Genomic DNA, 23423 nt, shown 5'->3' with positions numbered 1-23423 from the left:
AACGTGTGCAAGCGAACGTATGCAGAAAAATGGGGAGGATTCTTTCCTTTACAACAATACTCTCGCATTTCTACAATAGATTCGTACGATCGCTGTCGTGCAGAATCGCCACGAGAACCGTATAGCTTGCGGGCCTTATAACGCGCGTTAACAGATGCCACATGGGCGCGCGATATCAACGGGCGCGTATGTGCGATAACGATAAAAAAACCCCGTGCCACCGAGAGGTGGGGTAGATTTTTTAATAACACGCCACAGTTCGCATTACGCAATACGCGGCCTTTTCGGAGCGAGTGCATGCGCATGTGCGGAGAGCGCCATTTCCGGGCAGGTAATATCGCGCGCGGCGACAATGACGGCGCGCCGAGCCGTGCGGTAATGCAGCTCTAATTAACCCGGGAATTTGCATGCGCTTCCACGCGCGATCGCGTTACGCGACGACGACGATGATACGCATCCCGAGAGTTGATATTTTCATATCTCTCTCATCCTCGCCCGGTACCACCCTTCGCAATTCCGCTTCTGACGGCGGATAAATTATCGGATAATACCGCCCGCGCGAACAAGTCGCAATTAATTACGATTACGCTCGCGTGCGCGTGCGAGTACGTCGAGAGGCAGGAACTCGCGCAGCTTGGACGCGTGGCAACCGAAGGACGCTAATAAATTTGCTTAATTTCAGTTTCCCCAGCAATTAATGGTAATTAATAAACGTTGATTTTACTGCCGCCAATTAGATCGATTTAATAGCGGGTCGGATCATCGCGCGATTGCTCCTGTTTATAAAGCATTTCGACAATATTAAAATGTTATGTTGTCACATGTGCAATGTGCGATGATTATGTTATGATTTCATTTTGCCAGGCTTGTTTGTTATACGAGAAATATGTATATATCACAGTTTATTGAAGATCCATCAGCCCAATCCGAGCGAATCGAAAGGACATTTCTAAATCCCGCAACATCTAGCAAGCGCATTTTTTACATCTTCCAAATTCTTCCTCATTCATTGCTTTTCTTCTCTGTCTCCCTTTCTCTTTATCGCTCTTGCTGCCACAACCAGCACTTGCACAAGAGCCGAGATCTTTATTGCGCTTCGGAGTACCGGGACGCGCAAACAAAGCGGTAATCTGTCGCGCGGGATGTTGCTTCGCCGTGTACCACGTCGGCGCGAAATTGCATTCCATGGTAAACGGGTGAAAAGAGAGACAAGAGCTGGGTCCAGACGAGAGATGGGAGAGAAGAGGACCGCCTCTCTGTGAGTAGGCGTATGCGGTAGTGCTAAGCGCGTACATTGCGCTTCGTCCTCGTGTACATTGCAAACATTCGCGCGTTTGGTCCGGGCACGGGCGCGTACGTCGTCTGGCCGGCGAAATAGTGCGTGTGCGAATATCGTCCTGCCTTTGCTTACCTTGCCTTGCTCGTCTTTGTGACACGTTCGCAAAAGAAAAAAAAAAGAAAAAAAGAGAGAAAAATAGCGCTGGTTTGTAATCGCCTGCGCCGCTTTGATACTCTTGTCCGCGTTTCGTCGCGAAAATACAGTGAAAACATGTATTCTTCCCATGCGTCTCGTGGACGTTTGTTATCTGAAAGCAGTCGTAACGACACGCGTTTTCCTCTCGCGAGCGCGTCTCTCCGCTGCGAGATGCAAATTGCCAATATTTTCGTAACCCAATTAAGAGCCGAACGAAGTCTGCGCCGAACGCAATTACTCGCGGACGACGCCAATTATTTTTCTGGTCGCCTTCACACTCGTACGCCCTTTTTCCTCCTTCTCTTTCCTTCCCTTTATCTTTTATTTTTTCGCTTTACCGCGGAGAATCCGAACTTCATTAAAATTCGAATTCTGTCGGAGTTACGGTCTTATGCGGCGTGCGCGGAAACGCGTGAGTTGCATCGCCGCGAGGTGTCCGCGGTCCTCTGTCTGACGAGCTTCGTCACAATTATCGACAAAAACAGCAAGCATACGCGGCGGCGAGACGAGCGAGTCGTTAGTGAGAGCGGATACGGAATTGGATTCAAATTGATTTCCGCGGACCGGTAAAATTAAAAACGGGATTGATTTGCCTTCGATTAGCGCCACTCGTCGCGCCGCAACTCGGGACTTTTTTAACGCTTTTTTTTCCATTCCCATCAAAGCCCTCGACTGTCCCGACTGTCTAGTTTGCTTTGTCTCTGCTTTTCCGTCACGCGGGACCAAGGGGTTGAGTTTTAAACGTCGCTTTATAGTCGTTCTGTAGTGTGTATCGAGGGAAAAAAGAACGCGACTGTGTTAGACACAGTTACGTTGTTCAACGTTACAGGGTCTGCGTGCGCGCGTATCTCTCGCTCATTTCTTTCCACGTTTTTATCATTTATCAATCGCACCCTGTTTTATCCATTTACAGACATATGTACATTCAATGTTTTTTCATGTTCGAAATTGAAACGCCGTGTGTCAGCGTCTCGTTATTCTCTTCCAAGTCGGTGCAAGAACTGAGCTACGTCGCTTGCAACGGAGGAGTACCGCGCCGTTAAAAGTCGCCAGGCGCGCTTATTAATGCAAATCGCTTCCACTCGAACGCTCACGCGAGTTTCCGGACTCGATTCAAGTTTAATCTTCGGGTGGGCCGGGCGTGCAATCAAACGCCTTTCGACAAAGGGACTCCGTCGAGACGGGCGATATTGGCGAAACACAATCAGGAATATGCATTTGCGATGCGAGCAGTTTGTAACAGTCTGCTACGTATGGTCCACATGAACGGAACAGCTATAGACACAGTCGCCGTCCTTGTCGTCGTCGTCGTGATGCAAATCGGGAGCGGTGGCCGCTCGATCGAATTTCCGGGCTGAATGCTCAAAACTACGTACACAAAGGACCACAAAGTACCACAAAGGCTCGTTATCGCGCGGTATTACCTGCCAGACCGAGATTACCTCGTCTCCAAGTTTCCCGCGGGACAAACGTCGCGGCATCGACGTGACTTCGCACTCGCAATGGAAAAATCCAGTCACGCTGGCAAATTAGGAATCAAGTGAATTAGAGGCACGTTGTTCTATTTTCAGCAACAATCACTGATTCTATTCGCATCATGAACGGAAAATTAACGTTTGCAGAAAATTAACACGTGGAATGCTTTTGACTGGGTAAGTTTACGAGTTCATTCCGGGAGCGAGTAGCCCTCGGATGTTAGAAGTCGCTGACGAAACTTTTGATCGCTTCCGCTGTTATTGCTTCCACTCTAGTCTATTAGACTTTCATATATTCGGTCTGTCGACAAGCAAGCGAGATCGCTGTAATTACATTTGCTCGCAGAAATGAAATTACGTTTGGTACGAAAGTGCGGCCGTGTTGTTGAGTAAACGTACCACGCGTATTATAGAAATTCTGGAAACGTTGCCATCGGAAAACACGCACGCGCCGATTCTACCAATGTAGAGCGTCTCACTGATTTAATATTAATAAAGCAAATAAAAGACGGACATCGAGAGCGAGAGTAGACAAGTACGCTCGTTTGCTTTGTATCTAGATGTCAGTAGTTGACTGAAGCAAAATCGATATAGAATAAATATCTCATTTCCTGCACGCACACACAGGAAGACTCCATTCCTGCGTGTGTGTTCAAAGCTTTCGTTTGCAGTTCCGTCAAATATCTTGTTCATTTGTCCGCGCAATGAGTCTTTTCTCAAGCAATTTTTTTTCAGTATTCTCCCAGCTTTCAATTTGCTTCTTTGTTTCTTGTTTGCGCAGCTCTCTTTAGACTACGTACTTTAGTATGAAAATAAAGCACGGTACTCGACGTTTCCGTGACCGTGATTTCACGCAATACTTTGTCACGTAACGCCAACCCTTTCGATCTCTTTTTCCCGCGATTCGCGTTACATCAGGCTGAAAATTCCTGGTGTTTTCTTCGACGTGCACGTGTTTTTGATGAGAGTCTCTGATGAGAACGCGCGAAACGCTGTTCTGCGAGATCCGGGTTGTCTACGATTCCTGGAGAGTGGAACGTTCTCTGCAGAACTGGAATTTATACGAACGAGCAGACAGCCTCATGAATAAATGTACCTGGCCACCAACCCCTGCGACAACAGGGTGAAAGTGAGAGGGCGAGGACGTTCATCAAGCTCGCCACTTTCCACTCTGCTTTGCCGACGAGATATTTATCCGATCGAGTGGCGACGATTCGTTTCAGCAAATAAATCGAATGCAATGTAACAAGACAGCCTTTTCTAGACGATGAACAATTATTTTCTACGTGAGTAGTCGAGCTGTTGTCTGTTTTACTGTGAATGATCAGACTTGTTATTTCAAATATCAAATTACATTTCGACGTCGAATTCTCTATGAATCAGAAATTTTTCGAGATGCAACTGAAGGAGATGACTCGCTTTGGAATTATTTAGCATTCCAAGAGAACAGATTTGCGTGCGCGTATTCTGAATTTATTTCCTAAGCAGAATACTTTGCAGAATCAGCGAGAAACGCCAATAAGTCCATCAAAAAATGCACGATACATAATATCGCACATATCTTGCACGGTAAACGAGAATAAACGTGCACATAGCGAACGAAGGCTTGTTGAATTGATCGATCCGCTCGTTTATCGGCGCTCCTGCGTTCTCCGAAGTGCCCGTTAATCTGACGCGAGCACTTCCTTTCCTCGAGCGGTTTTCGGAAAATCGATTTTCGGCAGCCACGACGCCTTTCTTCCGCTGACGCTGCGATATTACGTATGACGGGACTCCCAGACGGGATGGAAATTGAATGGCCCATCGGAGGTTTAGCGTTCGCTCTCCAGCCGGCCGCTTTTTAAGAATCCACCGTCCGCCATCTCGTCGCCCGACACGACATCGCTCGTTCTTTCTCGCCCGGCCGAGTGCCACCATCGTCGCGACGCTGGTCGTTTCCATGGAAATGTGCGTGCAAAATTTGTATCCCCGTGCTGCCGGGGAATTCGAGAAAAGCTCTCGTTGAATTACGAGCCACTAAAGAGGCTCCGCTGCGAGCCGTTTTCCACCCTCCTCCTGTCTGCCGCCCGACAACCCTTCCTGGAGCAACCCCGAGTACCTTTCCCGCGCGTGGCAGTCAGGACGGGGCCATGTATCCCGGTTTGCAGGTGCGGAGAAACCGGGAAAACGAATTTCCTCCAAGAAAATGCCGCTGTAATGGATACATCCGTGCGCGCACGCGTTCCAGAACGACGCGCGCCACCCTGCAACGACACCCGCGATATTTCGTGTTTTACCTTAATTCCGGCGCGCGGGAACTTCACCGTACGGCGCGAATAAAGCCATACTTCTCCCCATGCCACCGCGAACTTGATCTCTCATGCCGAATATCACGTGCGCGACTAAATCGAAGACCAGCTAGACGACACCTGACACGAAATTTTGAGACATATCCAACGACGTTTCAACTTTAAAACCTTAAATATAAAATGTTTGTATTTATTTCGATTTATTACATTTACGCATGTATTGATAGACGGGTAGAACGTAATTCAGAAATATCCGACGGCCATACTCGTATTAACATTCAATAACTTTGAAGTCGCAATCAAGATTGTATCGACGCATATCGCTTCTTGCAACAATTGCAACTGACGGAGGCACGAATATGTATAGTGACACAATGAGAACAATGTCGATGCACATGTCGGCGTCCAAGTTGTCGCTGCTGTCATATCGAAGACGTCGGGGTTGCTTTGTAATCAAAGCCGCGTCTGGATGGGTTATCGGACTCGCGCGGAGGGACGGAAATCAAAACTCTCTCATGGCTGTCCATCATCTCTCGATACCTACCCCTGCATCCCGTATGCCGCTGTTCGCATAATTTTATATCATCGACGGCTTATGCAACGTTAGAGCGGCGTCAACGTGACTACGTGTTCCTTCCCGATAATTAATTTAGCGCGCGGAGACAATGCTGTCAGATTACATGAGCGCATTGGTAACCGAGAGTGGAACAGTTCAGAGTTCAGACAATCGCGTTACGACGTGAGGAAGCGTAGAAGTGCACGATATTAGTGTAACTCTTAGCGTACCTACTTTAAATTTTATAATCTATAATTTAATGCTATCGCCGTCACATCGAGAGAGTGATATATTATATATATCATTGCAAACTCGTTTCCTTCGATTGCGCAAAGTTTGCAAAGTTTAGAATTAACAGGCTCTTCTGCGAGTCTCTGAGACGATCCGTAGACACAAAACGACAACTCCCGTATCGCTTGCTCGTTAAGTAAGGATGGTGACGCCGATTTCTTCGAGATACGCTATTATCAGCCGTTCTGCAAAACTTCGTAGCGGCAATGATAACGGATCGAACAGAGGCGCGCGGGGTAGGTGGAGCGAGGAACTCGGCGAAAAGTAATTAGCTGAAATTGGAAGTGGCAATTAGCGAGCGGGAAGGTGGTGGACGAAGATGCGAAAAGTACAGGGACTTCAATTACGGACACTATCCTCGGAGAGAATATCTGCGTCGGAGGGTACGAGCCCTTTTCTCAAACTCGCGCTGAGAATGGCGAAAGTGATCGAAAATCGAAGACGCGAAAGAACGCGGAAGTCAATGTCTAATGCTACACAATTAGTACTTTCTGATCAAAGACGGTAGTAAGAGGCTGATCTTAAAGAGAAGACTGTGACGCTAGCCGTTCCAAAGTTCATTATGTACGTACGTATATGTGTACACAAGACGTGTTATAATACATATGTAAACGCATGTACGTTGCCTCGAGTGCGTACATGGCAGCAATGTCGAGCGATCCAAATTATCCGGAAATGCATCGAGAGCACTGGTACGGTCGGCCTTTGGTCGGACATCTCAAAGCAAGAAGCCTCGAGCAAGCTCACTAATCCACATGTCATCCACATCAAAAGGCGCCACGCGCGGTACATGCTTCTCGCTCATGTCTGCGTGCCACGTGCACACGCAAGCAAATGCGTGCTTTCGAAGGAAATGGACCGACTCAAAGCGCTCGATCGTACGCGAAACGCGGGATGTCGGATGTGAGAACGCTGGCAGGAGAATCAACAAATCGGATCAACGTCATGGTTATCTTTAATATTGCGCCAAATCGGATCACTTTAATCGTCGCAAGCCCGGATTAACTCGCATCGTGGACGACATAAGCACTGGAATTATTGTCCGACAAAGCCCCTCTCGGTCGGTTAGCGTTTTACGCGGAAATTACTATGAAGATCGCCAGACAAGTTTGCAAAAAAGCCCTTTTGGTGGATGAAAAGAATCGCTGAAAGACATGTCGACATTGCGACGAGTATGCCCGAAACTAAATTTGCGGCGGATTGCGATCCGTTAGAGAGGGAGAGAGAGAAAAAGATTCTCTCCGTCGGTGGGAAACAGCGTGTTGATAAAGGACCGGGAATGTCAAAGGCACTCCGTTGAATTAACGGCTGGTTTTCAAGCGAAAACTCGTTTGGAGGAGCTTGAGCATGTCGGAGCACGCCTTTTTCTGAGGATAGAACTCAAGATTTTGCGGTCTACTGATGAACGAAATTCAAGGAGCGCGATGTAAGTAGTAATTCATCGTCCAAGCGGATTGCGACCAGAAAGGCTACCAAAGCGAGTAAAATATAAACATCGTAAGCTGAATCCACATGGAAGAAACGGTTCGCTTAATTGATGAAACCGAGCAATCGCGATGTGAACACCCGAGAATTCATATAATCATAATGAGGGCAATAATTAGGCCAAAAAACACTTCGATTGAGTCGCTCGATGGATGACGGGACGAAGAGCTAATTAATAATACAAAAAGCAGCGTGGATTTGCGTGACCGTACAAAGATTCGCGTGACGAATTTCGCTGCCGTGACTATCGATCAAACGACCAAAGCACAATAATATCATTGTTGTCCGGGCGCATTGCGGTGTTTTCGGTTTGCGATACGCGTCGTACGTATCGCCGCGCAATCAATTCGCGGTTGCGGGGATGATCGCCGGGGGTGTACGCCCCGCAGTGTCGTACCGCGCAGAGATAACCGGCTGTACTTTTTACCGTTTTCCATTAACTCGATAACGCCCCGCAGTCTGATCGCAACATCATTCGTGATTGACTGATATCGAATGGCGCGCGAACAAAAAGAGACCGGATAGCAGATGGGACGAAGCGTTTCCGCCGCGGAAAACGCCCGGACGCCCGCGAATTTCCCGATGATTTCCGCTACGAGGAGCCCGATGCGATATTTGATTACCGCGTTGATTCGTTAAGCTCGTCCATGCATGCGAAGTCTGTGAGAGACGTTACCTCGATTAACTTCCATCGAGCTATCAGCGTGCCTTCACGGATATCGGTGATGTCGAGATGCACCGATCATTTAACGGTTTACTAATTCCGGTTTACTGATCCTTTGCTGCGATTCTACAAAAGGGATCTTTGATCTTGCGCGCTTATGGGAGACAGAACCAACCAGATAAATGTGTCTTCTCGTAATTGTCCGTTCTTATATAAAATGCTCTCCCGAAGCTTTTAAGGCCGTCAGGTTTTCTCAGGTTCGTGTCGGAGTAAATGCTGTTTTCGTAACTAAAAATTACGATTCGTTGTTTTTCTTTCGGAGGCTAAGCTGCCCTTTGCTTAATCTCCTGCGATAACACAGCGCGATGAATTTTAAAACTTTTTCTCCTGTCCCTTGAGAATAAATTCTACTAATTCGAAAGCAGGAATATTAGTACCTGCGAATTAAAATGTTTTACAGCTTTGTTTACCTTCTGTTTATCTTGAGTTTCAACTGAATAATTTCGAAATAATTTTTACACACTTGTTCGCTTGTGAATATTTTCTGGATTGTTTGCTAAACGAAGAAACAGACAGACAGAATCAGAAAACGCGAGACGCGCAAAAACGTATCAAAGTCACTTATTTTCGTTGATGTGGCGAAAATCAAACGTAATCTATCAAAATCATGCATATCTAATCCCAGTCAAACAAAAGTTCATCCCTGAATCGAACCGGCCGCGTCATCGAAAACGATAAATTCTCCATCGGGGTGAAGTCGCAGCGACTAGTGCACTCAGAAACTTGGCAGGCAAGCAGATCTTTCTCGTTTTTCCACTTTTCGTCGCCACTTCATGGCACGAAAGGGAGAGAGAGAAGGTGCGCGCGCAGAAAGACGAAAGTCAAACAGACCCTTCTGCAGTCGTGGCAAAAACGGCCTCCGGGAGAAACGTCGCTGATTATCTTTGATCTTCGACCGGTGAAGCTATTGAGAATCCCGTCAGCCGTCAGTTGGTCGGCCATGAATATCGAGGCATTTCGTCACAAAATACTTGACTCAGGCTCGCGAGTCTAGCTTTCGCGTGCTTGTATTAACAATACCAAGAAACATTCGCAAAAAAACAGAGTTAATATTTATTATTGAATAAAAAAAGATAACTCAAGCGTTTAGTAAAAGTATTAATGTAACATTGACAAATATATTAAAATTGCATGCGTTTTCAATCGCTTGCCGTTGTTGTTTCAGCAATTTGCGTTCCGTAGTGTTCAGCAGTATTTCTCCCGATGGGTCGTCATGTCTGATAAGTTATAAGGGACAAAAGCTAATTAAATGGCATGTTGAATGAGGCAAAATATGCAAATGCTGGTGCAACCACAGCGAATGCGGGGCACATAGCGAGGCAGACTGGTATGGCAAGAGACCGAGTGGTCGGTTGGCGGTTTCAATGGGGTGACCACTTGAATCCGAATATATTTGGACGTGTTCCTGCGCAGCGACGTACGGCACTCGATCGAATTATCCGCGACGGTGAAGTGTCGTTGATCGGGTATTCGAGCACCCGGCACGATAATAATATACAATACGATAATATAATAACATCGTCGCGGCCGATAAAATGATATATTCATTTAATTTTGCATGATAAGCTTTTGTGTAAATTATTCCGTTCGTGTGTGAGTCTCAAGTCCGATGTTACAAAAACTTCAATGCGAAACGAAACGCTCGTGTCTAAAATTTGTCCGCTCAGCGCGTTACATAATTTATGTAATTTCGTTATTTGTAAGATTTAGCATAAGTGGATGGAATTGTTCACAAATCTTTTGAGATACATAAAATATTTAATTAATATAGCGGTATTATTCGTGGTGCGACAGTAGGAGCAAATTTATTGCCGCTGAAATACATTGCGCCATGTATTTGACATGCTTCTCGATAAAAAGGAGCAAATGTTTGCGAAACCTTTGAAACGGGCGCGCTATAATAATCGACTCGATATTTTTCATATTATATTCCAAAATAATACAAAATAATGCAATGCACATATAGGTGCATCGTTTACGCGGTGCTCTGTAAAGGCAATCACAGCCAAGTATTGAAAACGCAAGCCTCTGCATACAATGTCGTTCATACTTCTCCTCGTATTTTCATGATGCCGCGATAAATCGAACATAAATTTCATTGAATGCACGTACAAAGCAACGTGTCGGAGATTGAAAATCAAGCGGTATTTAAAGCGTCGAATACGCATTATTCGACATTCGATGTCAATAATACGAGAAAAATTGGTGTTACCGTTATTAATGCGAAATTTCCAGAGATATCCAGCATTTCTCGATAAATTATCCTCTGCTAAACTCGCTACGAGCAAACAAAACGAATCAAAACTCGCATCATCGGACACTCATTATCTAAGCGTACGCGATATCAGCATTGCATTTCGGATGCATCACGCGACAGCATGAGTTTGCGAGTCGCAACCAGCGCAGTGGTACGATTGCGTATGGTGTAATAGAGACGGATAGAACAAAGTTGATTACCACGATGTGACACTTGAAGTGCAAGCGAAATGGACCTCAAATTCAACGATATACAACATGTGGAACGTACGAGGCGTTTGTTACGTGCCGCCGCGGAAACAAGGGGCTGCTAACGACCCGATGTGAGAGGGAGCATCGTCGTACGTCATTTCCCATTCGACAGCGAAATTTGCGGTTACGCAAACACCGTTTGCCGCTGAAGTTCATCGCACGTTGCAGCGCAACCGATGTAACTACGGCGGTTAGTTTGATCTCACGAGGCGAGTAACGCACGTTCGTTTCCTCCCTGTTTGATGTATCGTTCGACGTTGAACGATTCGCTTTGTCTTTGCGAGCGAAACAGGATAACAATTAAACAGAGATTACAATGGCGAGTAATTACCCGTTTTTCGATGGAATTATCGGAAAACCTGCGTTTAAGAAAGAGAGGGAAACATTAGCTGCTAATTAACCGGAAAGGAGTCGCGCTTTAAATTACTGATGCCATGCGAGAAGTGAATATGCAATTTCGGTGCGGTCATATTTGTCCGTCGCAATACTAATTGGTCTTATTTGTACAGATAGAGATTTTAATTAATGGCGACGCACTCGCGTTTGCCCAGGCCGGAAATTCGTTCCGCTCGGAGCGTCATCGCGGTGAATGATTCAATGGATCCCGTCTGTCCCGCGGTTCGCGCGGGGGTTACCGATAAATTATTGGTCATCCGTTTCATCCATTTGCGTTTTCCTGTTTGCGACGGCACGATTTTAATTACGCGAATCAATCGGGATTCGATCGTCATCGTGCGCACGCGATCTTGATATCGTCGATCCGTAATCAATTTTTCCGGCCACGTCTGTGGTTTGGCCTGGAAAATTATATCGCGTAATCAAACGCACTTTTCCGAAAATGTATCGATGCACCGTTGAATGTGCCCCATCATGTATCCGTTTCGAAAGCAACGGAAAATGTCAAATGTTGTTGAATACGTAATATCTCGTGATGATAAATAATAGTTTTATCGATCGACGGATATATGTATGCATCGAGAATGCACTCAATTGGCGGAACGTGCTTTGTGAAAGACAACGGTCAGAACACACAAGATTGTTAATTATGTATCGCTCAATAATTCCACTCTTTATCTCAAATTTATTCGCTTTTCAATTTCATTATCGTAAAAGCATTAAATTTCATCATTTGCTGCTTTCACACTTTATATTGAGTTGTACCTCGCGCAGCGAAATATTTCTCAACGATGAGATGATCAAATATGTAATTGACTTTGGTGTCTTTTCATGCAAGATTTCCATGTTCACGTGCGTGCGATTGACAAGAAGCACGGAAACACCATCGGACGGAACATCCGAGATTCCCAATGGCGCCATGGGGCGCGCGGTAGAACAGCTTCCCAGGATAAACTTGGCTCGTACTTCTCCGATTAAGGACTGTTTCCGGAATCCTTCCTTCCTCGTTTCGCGCGCACGGGTCCATGGATAATGTACATCTCGCGCGCGCAGCTTTGCGCAAAATCACCTACTACTTGGTCCCGAAAACCCCGGGAACGACCTTAAATGCTTTTCATATCCATGCGAATTACTCCCAGGCGCGTTCCGCGCACGGACTCTCGTATCTACAAAGGGATTTCCGCGCGGCGCGGGCGTATGCAACTATTACACGATTGATCGCGCTTCGGCGCGAACGGGTAACCGGAAGCTGCGGGCTGCGGATCGCGAATATTTCAGCGACATTTTTCACCACGATCTTTCGTATTTATGGCGGCGGCAACGGGATACGAGTACGGAATAAAATTCCATGCACGTAAAATTCAATTAAAATACAACGTTAATGTCAAAAGTGAAAGCGCGTACATTCATTTGCGGTATACAACGCGTATCTCTGCGCGTTTAACGGATTCACAATATTTTCATCGTCGTTATTTACAGAATTTTGTTCCGCTATAAATGAAAGTATGCTCTGTACAGATACGTGCACATGTGTATATTTTTTATTATTATTACGCGGGATTGTGCGAGCGAGCTTCTCGATTTGATCGTACGGCGGGACCGCAAAAATCTTTTTTGACTGGCCGATTTATAAAATAGTTATGAAAAACACGTTTCTAAAGAGTGACGAGACCTGACATTAATACAATCAACGGCATCCCTTTTTTAGTGGCTTTTAGTTCGGTGTGCGTTAATTAGTCTCTTTTATTAAAAAACGTTCATATTTACGACCCCGCCGGCCAGATCTGCTCTCCGGCCATCGCTGAGGCCAATAGCACATTGTTATGCAAAATGCTTTAATCAAGACACTCTCCGAAGCGAGCGCGCTTACGCTCACTCGCTCGCTCGCTCATTCGTTCGCGGTGACACGAGTAATCGCGTAATTTCGATATACGACCGGGGTATACAGCACGCCCAGCATCCGGGACCACTGTACAATCAAGTCCGCGTGCAGTTAAGTCTCCCGTGCAATTAAAGCGCGGCATGGACGCGTTATCTCGCGGAGCACCTCCCGACAGTTGTAATACCGCGGTATATTTCTGTTCTTACTCGATGCGTTCATATCTGTATCGTCGAAATTTTTTTCTGCCTTCAGTAAAACGCCCAGTTTGTATAATTTGTCGATAAATAAATATCAAGTTTTAATAATATAAAATAAATATAATATAATATAATAATAAAATTAATAATAATATGAAAGTTTTAACAATATGTATCGATGAATAAATATCAAAGATACACAGATACAGCTAAATGATTATATATATTTTTTTATTAGAGAGTGGTTCATCGAGAAATTATTTTGTGCATTTCGCGACATCGTTACTTGCGATAGGTCGGCGTACAGTTTAAGGGCTGATTCGATGGCAAAGCGACGAGCTGATTTAGTCGTACGAGCGCGGTTTGAGTTCTGCGAGAGTCGAGCGACCGCGTGTGAAATTCCGCTAATCGTCGCAAACAGCGCGACGACACGCTCAATGTTTATCGGAGATCGCGCGGTTTTATTTACGGTGCACTCACTGCGTGCGCTTCGGTAATACGGATGCAAAGGCAAACAGACCGATGCGAGATCGGCCGCAGTCTCGCCATGCCATACAATTTTGTGCACGACGGCGGTCATGATGCATAACGGCCCGTCCGTCCGTGCGTAATTCGGTAATCTCGTAATCGACCTATTAAGCGGATCATTAAATACCCCGTGAATGCGCGCACGTCGCGTCAGTGCCCATGATATTCGTTGACGCGGTGAAAATTTTCAGATATCGATGGACTGGCATTTCGGAAGCGGAATCGCTGCGATGGAGAGAATTGTCCATTTACTCCTTCGGGAGTAAATCGTACGGAAGTACGCGTAAACAGACAGAGACGAAGAGTTCATCACGGGAATTTACCACAGAATTTCGTCGATTTCGCTGCTGGAATGTCATTAACAAGAAGCGAGGAAACGAGTCGACGGACGTTCCCTTGGGGGATCTTCTGAGAAGAAGGAGCGGTGCCCGTTAAGCGCCGGCGATGGAGCGCTCGATGTACGTCTTATCGCGAGCAATTTTAACGAAAAATTAGGGGACGCAGATGGCCGGCTCGAGATGGCCAACGTTGGATGCACGTCCGCTTCGTCCGAAATTTTTGCATGTAGATGGGAGTGCAAGCGGGATCGAAGTGGAAGCGACGGAAGAAGGTAATTTCGGAGTTCGGAGTAGATGTATGCCCGCGCGATAAAAGTAATGAGATCCATTATAACCGAGGTAAGCTGCGGTCGGCCGCCCTCACGCCGAGTATCTATTCTCTTTCCCAGCCGCCGAACCTTGCACTCACCGTCGTTACGCCGTCGGATTTACGCGAGAGCCCCGGGTTCCTTCATCCCCCAGGCTACCCTTCGCCGGTGAGTTACATCGGACGCGAGCAATTGTTAATATAATAATCGGCCGTCGATCAGAGCGGATCGGTTCGTTCGTGGAATATTCTTAAAAGCGCGATCCATTTTCCAGGAGACCATCAAGCCGCTCTTATATTGCTCACCAATCTGCACATTTTATATAATAAGCGCAGTGTGCCTGCAGTTCTCTGAAAAGTAATAACCATGCGCGATTACTAAGAAAAAACTGACGTGATCCAGGACAACTTCCAGACTCGATTCCTCCGATGCTCGAGGATCTCCCCGTCCGTTAGAATCGCGTTATGTCGTAAGTATGATCCGAGGGTGGGAGCATTCAAGTAAATTTAGCGGGAATCGATGTCGACGCGATCGAGTCTTAAATGTCACGCGTCGGCCGATCGCTTCATTAATCTCGCTATTATCTTCGTCAAAAGGCGCTCTTTCCTTGCCGGCGTCCCGGAGCGGACGGAGGAGGAACGGAGCGTACCCGAATAAATTGAAATTCGCATGAATGCCTCGAAATCCCTTTCGCATCGGGGAGAACATATCTGCTTCGCGGAGTTGCGGAAGGGGGTGGGCGGATGGCAAGACGCGCGCGAGGACGCGTCGCAGAAATTGGACGGGACGAAACTGCTCGTGTGCAAAGTGCTACCGAAGCACACTGGATACGTAAGTAGATGGGTAGATAGGTAGGTACGACGCGTACCGCGTCGTGGACGACGTAAATTGAAAAAAAACTGGGTCAAACTATAATACCGGGCGATCTTGATACCGCGAGAAGGCGGTATCGCGTAAACGTGACAATCGAACGCGTCCAAGTCGAAGTTTTGGCAATGACGCGACGGGCAGGGAGGGTAGGGAGGATGGCGAGGAAGACGCATTCCCCGTATGATTGAGAAAGTTATTGCACAGACGCGGGTTCGAGTGTGTTTGCACTTAGATGGATGCGTTGTTAGGTCCGCCGGATGTTGACAGTCTCTATGAAGCGAGATGAGATCGGAGGTATACGGGATGCGTCTTGCAGTTTCACCGTTAAGTAATGGTGGTATTAAAGTGCGGTATTAAAGTATCAGAGGCAACACGTCAAGCAAAACTTGGTTAAAATAATTCACGAATGCGAGACGTTTAACTTGCGTTATTAATACGAAAAACGTAAATTCCGCACGTGATTTATGCGGCCAACTCGATCTTTTTTAATCTCTATGAAGAATATACTCGCTTTCTCCCGCAAACTCCTTCAGTTCGCCAGAGGAATTGCTCGCGTTCATTTCGGAGGGAGTATATTCCGAGATATTGCTTCTGATGAGAAAAGGGACCGCCATGCGCAAGCACTTTTCATGATTCGCAATGGTGGTTTTAAATCCTCTTCGTCGTTTCCAGACGCGGCCCGCTGATTGCGAAGAATCGAGTCGAAAATGCAACAACGGATATCTCGACATTTTCACGTTACAGCGTGCATTCCATCGGAGCTACATTCAAAGCACCGTCGAATTATTTGGCTTTGAAATCTTTCGCAGCATGATTCTTCATCACAAATCGAATGAGATACCTTAATCGAAGAAGCGTGATGAAACTCGCGGCAGTCAGTCGGGACGCCACAGAATCCGATAAATATAAATTTATGTAGCGCAACGAGTCTCCTAATAATAGAAACGCGTAGAAATTGTGGCTAACAGTTGGCCGTTTTCAGCTAGAATTACGATAACGGTGCAACTCGCGCGCGTATCTGCGTGAAAGAATAAACGTCCATCAAAATTTGTAGGTCGTACGTGCGGCAGTTGCCTTATCGTCGTCGTTTCGAGCAAGACCGCGACGGAACAGGTGGAATCCGCGCGCGGTATCCGGGCGTAAATCAAACGTATGTACGTTGCAACACGCGCGGAGGGAGGGACGGCCGGTATAATTTTCTATCAGACGCCGAAGGGCGATTTATTCGCGGCGCGAAACAACCAGGCGCGGTTTGCCTTCAGAATCGTCCCGCTGAATTCACGGCGGAAGACCGGCGTTCAGGAATAACTCGAGCGTTGCTGGAATTTTAATGAAATTGCGAGAGCGCAATTACGCTACTTCGAATGCCGAAGGAAAAATTCGCGCTGCGATAATTACCGCTTTATCACAGTTTCGTTATGTCGAGAATTTATTACGACAAAATAGTGGACGCAACTGTCGCTGAGATTGCGTCCGTGTTGATCCATCGATCAAGTAATTCGGATCGTACGAGATCAACGCTGCGCATCGATGCACGCGTGCATTGCAAACCGCGTAGGAGGTCTCCCGACCGGGATGCGCGCGATAAGCATTTATGTAGTTGAGCAATCCCAAGGTTATCCCGAAACTGTCTGTGGGCTATTCGGGAACCATTCGAGGAAGGTATGACATTGTGCAAGAACTCCGATATTCCGCGGTATCCGGAACGGCGGAGTACTCCGAGAGAGCTGTATCGGCAATCGAGATGCACGAGGCACCGACATTCTGAGCAATGCTATCTCTCTTTTTCTCATTGAAGAATCTATTAATCATAATAACTTTATTCGACTCGCTGCCGTCTAATACGAGGAATTTATCGCTGAAAGTGATCCTGACACCCTGTTGCCAGCGTTTTTGGACCACATCAGCGTTCGTTCGTTCGCTCGCTCGCAAAAATGTTGCTCCTGAAGTTTCGGATTCGCAACGCTTTTCCGGAAATCTTTCCAATTATCCGAAATTTATAGGTTCTAAAGCGAAATTGTAATTCAGGATAGAGACACGGCTGTTCGTTCACACACGTAATACTTAAGAGTCGGGAGAAAATCTCGACGTTTGCATCGTTGCGAAAGAGAGACTTTACGTATCCTGGCGCGGCGCTATCTACGAGATCCGCATCCGGAATTGCGCCGGAAGCCAAGCATAGCGTACTCTCGAAGGACAGACAACGGGGGCTTCTCGAGTAATCGCGTTTCGCCGAAGCCGGCATTTGCGGCGGCGTTTAAATTCGGCCGAGCACCGTCGATTAAAACGGATTAAGCGCGTAGCGCGGTAAGATGGGCGGCGACTCTGAAAAATAATTGCCTTTTAATTGTCGTAGCGGACAAACAGATTTAAGGAAATCACCCCACGGCGCTCTTTGACGCCGCGGAAGAGAACGAGTCCCTTTCATTCGCAGGCGAGATTGGAGGCGCCTAAATAAAATGACTTGAAAAAGAAAATGCCGAGAAACGCGCGTCGTCATTATTCCTGCTGCGGGGACGTAGCCCGTGAGAATTGCATTAAGAGGAAAATAATCCACGGCAGATCGAGAGAACGTCGTTATCCACGGCTTGAGAATCGTCGGTGCGCCGAGCGCGAGATAAAAATAAGCTCGGTAGGTCAGACAGCCAGCCATTGTCTTGGTTGTTATCGTTAAGGCTCATTCCCCCGAAGATGAGCGCACTCTACGTGATTCGCATCTCGTGGCTTTTCGAAATTCTCTGATCCCATTCGCTCGCGAGCAAAGTACTCAACCACTCAAATCCATCTAAGACCCTCTTTTGATTGATTCGCGGCCATCTAATTGTATCGATTAGCAATATTGAATAATTGTGGATAACAAGTATAATAAAAGAAAACAAAAAATTACGATGCTACGTGCTCATCGAAGCATCAGAGTTTGAGCATGAGGGCAATTGGAAAAATAATTCGCAATTCAATCTGCGGATCGTTATCAACGGGGAATTAAGCGGGGATTGTATAATATCGGGAGAGTAATTTGTAATATATACCCACCAATTGAGGCCAGTGGACCGTGAGGTAGACTTTGGCGCGGCCGAACAGCCGCAATCTTCGTAATCTCCTCAGTTTCTTATCGTTAAAGCCCATGAAGACGGGCGCCACGCGTGATCCGCACTGGCACTCCAGATTGACAAGCGTTCTCCAGTTCTCACCACAATGACCAGCCTCATTCAACAACCGCAAGAACAACAATCTCGCACCTCGCGTATCTCGTCGCACTATGTCGTCGTTCTCTGATTTCGAGCCGGTTGATCACTTCGGGAAAAAACTTTGGCCGAAGAACGCGGATCGAATGGATCGTGCTACTTGAAAACGAATGAGTTTAGTTGCGAGAGTTCTGTTAATTAACTTTGCGAACGAGGGGCTTCAATAATTTGTAAACTAGCTGAGAAGAAACAACAAAAGAGTCGGATGTATTCTTGCGTTCTTTGACTTTTACAGTACTTTAATAGGATCTCGACATAAGAAAAGTTGTTTGATCTCGATAAATTTGCTCTTCGTCCTGCTTGATTAAGCCAGCACTAGCTGGTAGCGTAACGATGAACGAGCGGGCAAATAAATTAAATGGTCAATCGAGTCCGTTTATTGGCGATGAAATCTCTCGGCGAAAAATGGAGTTTCCCCCGAGCTTCTCGAATCAAGAGGGAAACCAACGGAGAACGCCGCCACGTGACTTCCGGATAGATCTGGCGCGGCCTTGAACGAGCGACTCGACTTTCGACGCTGCTCACATGCGACTGCACCGGCCACGTCCGCATAATTCACCCCTGACTTCGTCACGAATTAGCCTGAGCAAGCTCGCGACGATCTCGATTATTTTAATCCTCGAAGCGATTTACTCGGCCCGAATCTGAGCTGCGCGATTGAGCGTGACTGGAAAAACGGGTCGTGAACAAATTTTTCGCGTGCCACTGCAACCGTGGAATTAGCGGTAGTTTGCGATGAAATCTCGATGGACTGCTTTACATTTCGAGCGGCTGACATCTCGTGACTGCAACGCGAGTCCGCAATATGCGAGAGAACGAGCATTTGTGTGCCTTTATCGAACGAAGTTTCCTCGTGCGCGATTACTGGTGTACATATAGGTACAGGTCGGCTGGTACCAGCTCGCGATGGTCGGGATTGGTACGCGCGGTATTTGTAATATCCCGTTGCTTTTACGTCATCGCTCTCTAATAATAGAGAGAGACTAGGCAATTATTATTCCTACATACGCGCGCTGCGGATCTGCGGATCACCGCGTTTAGTAATCGCGTAACTACATAAGCGCGCCACGTTGCAGCGCTCGTTGATCAGAATCCTGTGTCGGGAGCCTGTTCAAAGAGACACAAAGAAACACTTTACGCTCGTAACGAAACTGGCTCTTAATTTAATGCCTTGTCGCGATACGCCTCGCTGCGTGCACCGATAACTCCATTTACCTACGAGACAAGTCGAGACAAAAGCACTGGTGACGGTAAAAAAGTGTTAAAATTCAAACACCACGATGCCGGATGCTTCGTTTGACATCCCCGAAGTGATCTGACAGGGGTGGACGGGATTCGGTGGTGAGCTGTCGGCCAGAGGATAATAACGCGACCGTTCGCGCCGGGTACCGAGGGATGTACTGGCAGTCCCGGAAAAGGGAGCGGACCCCGCGGGTTGCGAACCGCGCGAATGACTGCCGAGTGCTGGCGAGGGTTGCCAGCTGCCACCGGCATGGGAGGGAGGGAGGTGGGAGGGTGCCGAGAGGGATGCTGCCAGCTGGAGTGGACGGCGCAAGATCTACCCCCACGCGCGCGCAGCTCTCTTGCCAACGCTGCCGCCGCAAGCTTCAAACAACTCCGCGGCGGACTCATCTGCCGCGCCGTCGTCCTCGCCGCGCGTGGCGCGCAACAAGAAAACGGAAAAATCATCCCCCGCAGCTTTGCTCGTCGAGGCGTGAGCGACGGGAAGCGTAGTCATCGCGGTAAAATGGTGAAGCGCGGCGGATATTACGCCGGCCGACTCGCTGGACGTTCAAATATTTGCGCCCGCATTTTCGCTCGTCGAGAACTGCACGTTTGACGGCGCGTGACGGGACGATGGATTCTTTAAATCGGCCCGTAAATCCGAGTCTTTGTAATAATCATCTTGCGAGCGAATTTTTGTAAGGATGTGTTTCTCATTATGGAAATAAAAATAATAGAAAAATAACGAACTGTGTTAAGATTTTGCTACATCTTATCTTAATACTCTTCTGCTATTTCTTTTATTCAAAGTTAAAAAAAGTTGGTAGTGGAGCGTTTCAAGTCTTATTATTTATTATTAGACTATACTATTCTTCACTTGATATTGTAATAGAAAAATAACGAACTGTAATAAATGTTTGAAATTGCAAGATAAAAGTTTAAATATATCAGTGGAGATATAAACGTGACTCGAGGCGTCCTTGGCCTCGCACCGCAAACTCCTACACGAATAAAAATAAAAACTATTTTAAAGAAAGTAACAAGAATAGAGCTGGCGATTCATAGGGAAAGACCATTTTCAGCGCAAAGTGCCACGTTACAGGCAGAACCCAGCTTTGTCGGGAAGAACGCGTGCGATGACAGGTACTCGGATAGCACTGCACTTTAAGCGGAATTTCCACGTCGTCGAAGGACGACCCTTCTTCCAGCGCTTCTTTTTACGTCCGCAGCAGGCCATTTTTTTACACGCCGGCGAGCAAAGTGAAGGGTATTATATTTCCTTTCTCTTGCTGCGTGAAGTACACGTCGGAAAGTTGTTTCGACATGTGATTTCCTCACCCTTTGCACAAGCGAGCCCGCGCTTTCGCACGCAAAGAAACACGACGCAGGATCTGGCACGGGTTAACGTTCGAGAAGACACACAGAGACAAAGCGTAAATTAGAAAAGTGCGGAGAGAGAAACTTTAAATCATTCGCGAGCGATATATGTGTAATATCCATCCACGCTGACGCGCGTATCCAGGAAAACGACAACGTCGGAGGAAACTACCAATAACGTTATTGCGTCGGCAGCATCTTCGGCGCGACCTCGCAAACTGAGAAACACCGGGAATAATCTCTTTATGCCGTGGCGCCCATTTAATATCCTGCGGCGGACGGAAGCGGGGACGAGAGTCGTAAAGAGGAATCTCAGCAACGAGATGTAATTCATGATGCGCCCTGTAATTTATACGGCGTCGAGAGTAAAAGAGTAACGCGCCAACGCAGGGGCGATGATGGGGGTTGAAAGCGGGCGAAGGGTGGTCGCCGCGGGGGCGGACGGCGATGTCTGCTACTCAGACCTTTGCGCCCCGCATGTACCTAAGTACAGTGACTTACGTTGCACGCCATCAAACACTCCGGCTTCACCCCGCCCCAACTTTCAACCCGTCTCGCGCCCAAGCGCATTCTTCGTTACCCTCTTGTTTCCATTAGGCGTGATGTAGTGCGTGAAGCGTTTTATCTACCCCTCTTACGAGCAGCTACGGTCACTCCGTTTCCGCCCCTAGTTTTTTTGCGACCGCGGTTGGATAAACGATCTTTACGCGATGTCAAGACGACGACAGAAAACTCGCGATCTTTCAAAGAATTCAATCGTAAGAATATCAGATTTATAAATTCTTGAAATTGCAAATTTATATCCGAAACATTTATTTTGTTTAGAAAATAAATACAGAAACGTATTTTTAGAAAGATCTTTTCGTCGCGGTATATTTTATATTGTTCTCTTTTTTATTAAATATTATTGTTATCGTTATTATTTGTGTTTATTTTTGCCAACGGTTTGCTTCATCGTTTCGATATTCGCTGCAAGCGCATTACTGCACGATGAATTTTTTCAGCTGCGCATAAATTCCCGTAAAATCCGCAGTCTTTTATCATCTTATCAGTGCTGATGCATGTGCCGTTCATTCTCGAATAGCACTTTTGACTTGTCGACCGCTTTACATAGAAACGCTTTTGCTTTGCTTCCCTTCGGAGAATGTATTGTGCATTAGTCGCGCAGGGCACGAACGCGTAAAACGGAATGCGAATGCTGCAATTCGGATATATGAAAAATTTCCGATGCAACAGCGGGATCAAAGATTCCCGCAGACATCAACGAGAATGCGTGGAAAAGCGAGTATGAGTACGCGATCTGGTTGTTACAGATGACGCATAACTGCGAGCGCACAGCGCGAATCCGTATTTTTCATTCGTTCGTTGAATACCGTTGGAAAAACGCTGACGCATAACAAGCAGCGAGATGCTTCAATACAAAAGAAAGAAAAATTTCTAAAGGTTACCCGAATGTATTCGTTGCGTAAAGTTTCAAACCGAGTCATCAGTTTAGGCACACATACACGTGTCAGAGTGCGCACAATGAAATGCAATTAGAAAAATACAAAATCATTTTAAATAAGGAATAGGCTAAATATATATGTAAGTTTAAATAAATATTGTTTATGTAAATTCCATTTTGTTTTCTGCTTGTAACGTGTCAGATCTTTAACAAAATGAGTTAAAATAATAAAGTAAGTAAAGAACATGTTTCTAAAATTCGGAAATCTGATTGCTACATGCATAACGGCCAGCAGTTTACATTGCCGTACTATACAGGGTGAGGCACCTAAAACAGGCCACCTGAATATTTCGGCTGTTATTGGTGATAAAAAAAAATGTGTCAGACCAAACTTGCATGGTTTCGAGGGACACATAATTTGTTCTAAATAATTTTTTATTAGGTGGACGCGTAGAGGTCATATGAAGGTGAACTTCGTTTTTTTAAATGGTATGATGTTTTTTTACGTACCATCTAGTAGAGCGTTTGAAGATGCGCACATTGATCTACGGGTCAAAATCATTCAAGGTCATTGAAGGCTAAAATTTCTAAGTGCTAGAACTTTTTCATTTCTGAATTTACAGTATTTTCAATAGCAGAGAACTCTAGGCAATATAAAAAATAATGATAACAACAACTCAGAACTTCGCGGAAAAAGAAAAATTTCTAAGGGCTAGAACTTTTTCATTTCTGAGTTTACAGTATTTTTAATAGCAGAGAACTCTAGGCAATATAAAGTAAATTATTTTCCCTTGCAGTTGGCTTTCAGTGATC

The 23423-nt window shown here is 46.3% G+C and overlaps 1 protein-coding gene and 1 long non-coding RNA gene across 22 annotated transcripts in view; both read right to left on the bottom strand.

Moving 5' to 3' along the window:
- LOC105282675 (disks large 1 tumor suppressor protein) overlaps nt 1–23423 on the bottom strand; it is a 452432-nt gene that overhangs the window by 119939 nt on the left and 309070 nt on the right. The window lies entirely within an intron of this gene.
- Nucleotides 18779–22932, bottom strand: LOC109611199. Its single transcript, XR_002193528.2, has 2 exons — nt 19781–22932; nt 18779–19672 (listed from the first exon to the last, which is right to left on the bottom strand). It is a non-coding gene; the product is annotated as an uncharacterized LOC109611199 (long non-coding RNA).

Source organism: Ooceraea biroi, chromosome 4, assembly GCF_003672135.1.
Source record: "Ooceraea biroi isolate clonal line C1 chromosome 4, Obir_v5.4, whole genome shotgun sequence".
Classification (NCBI taxonomy): Eukaryota; Metazoa; Arthropoda; class Insecta; order Hymenoptera; family Formicidae; genus Ooceraea; species Ooceraea biroi.
Note: the sequence above shows the minus strand (reverse complement) of the source record. Positions and strands in the feature narration are given on the sequence as shown.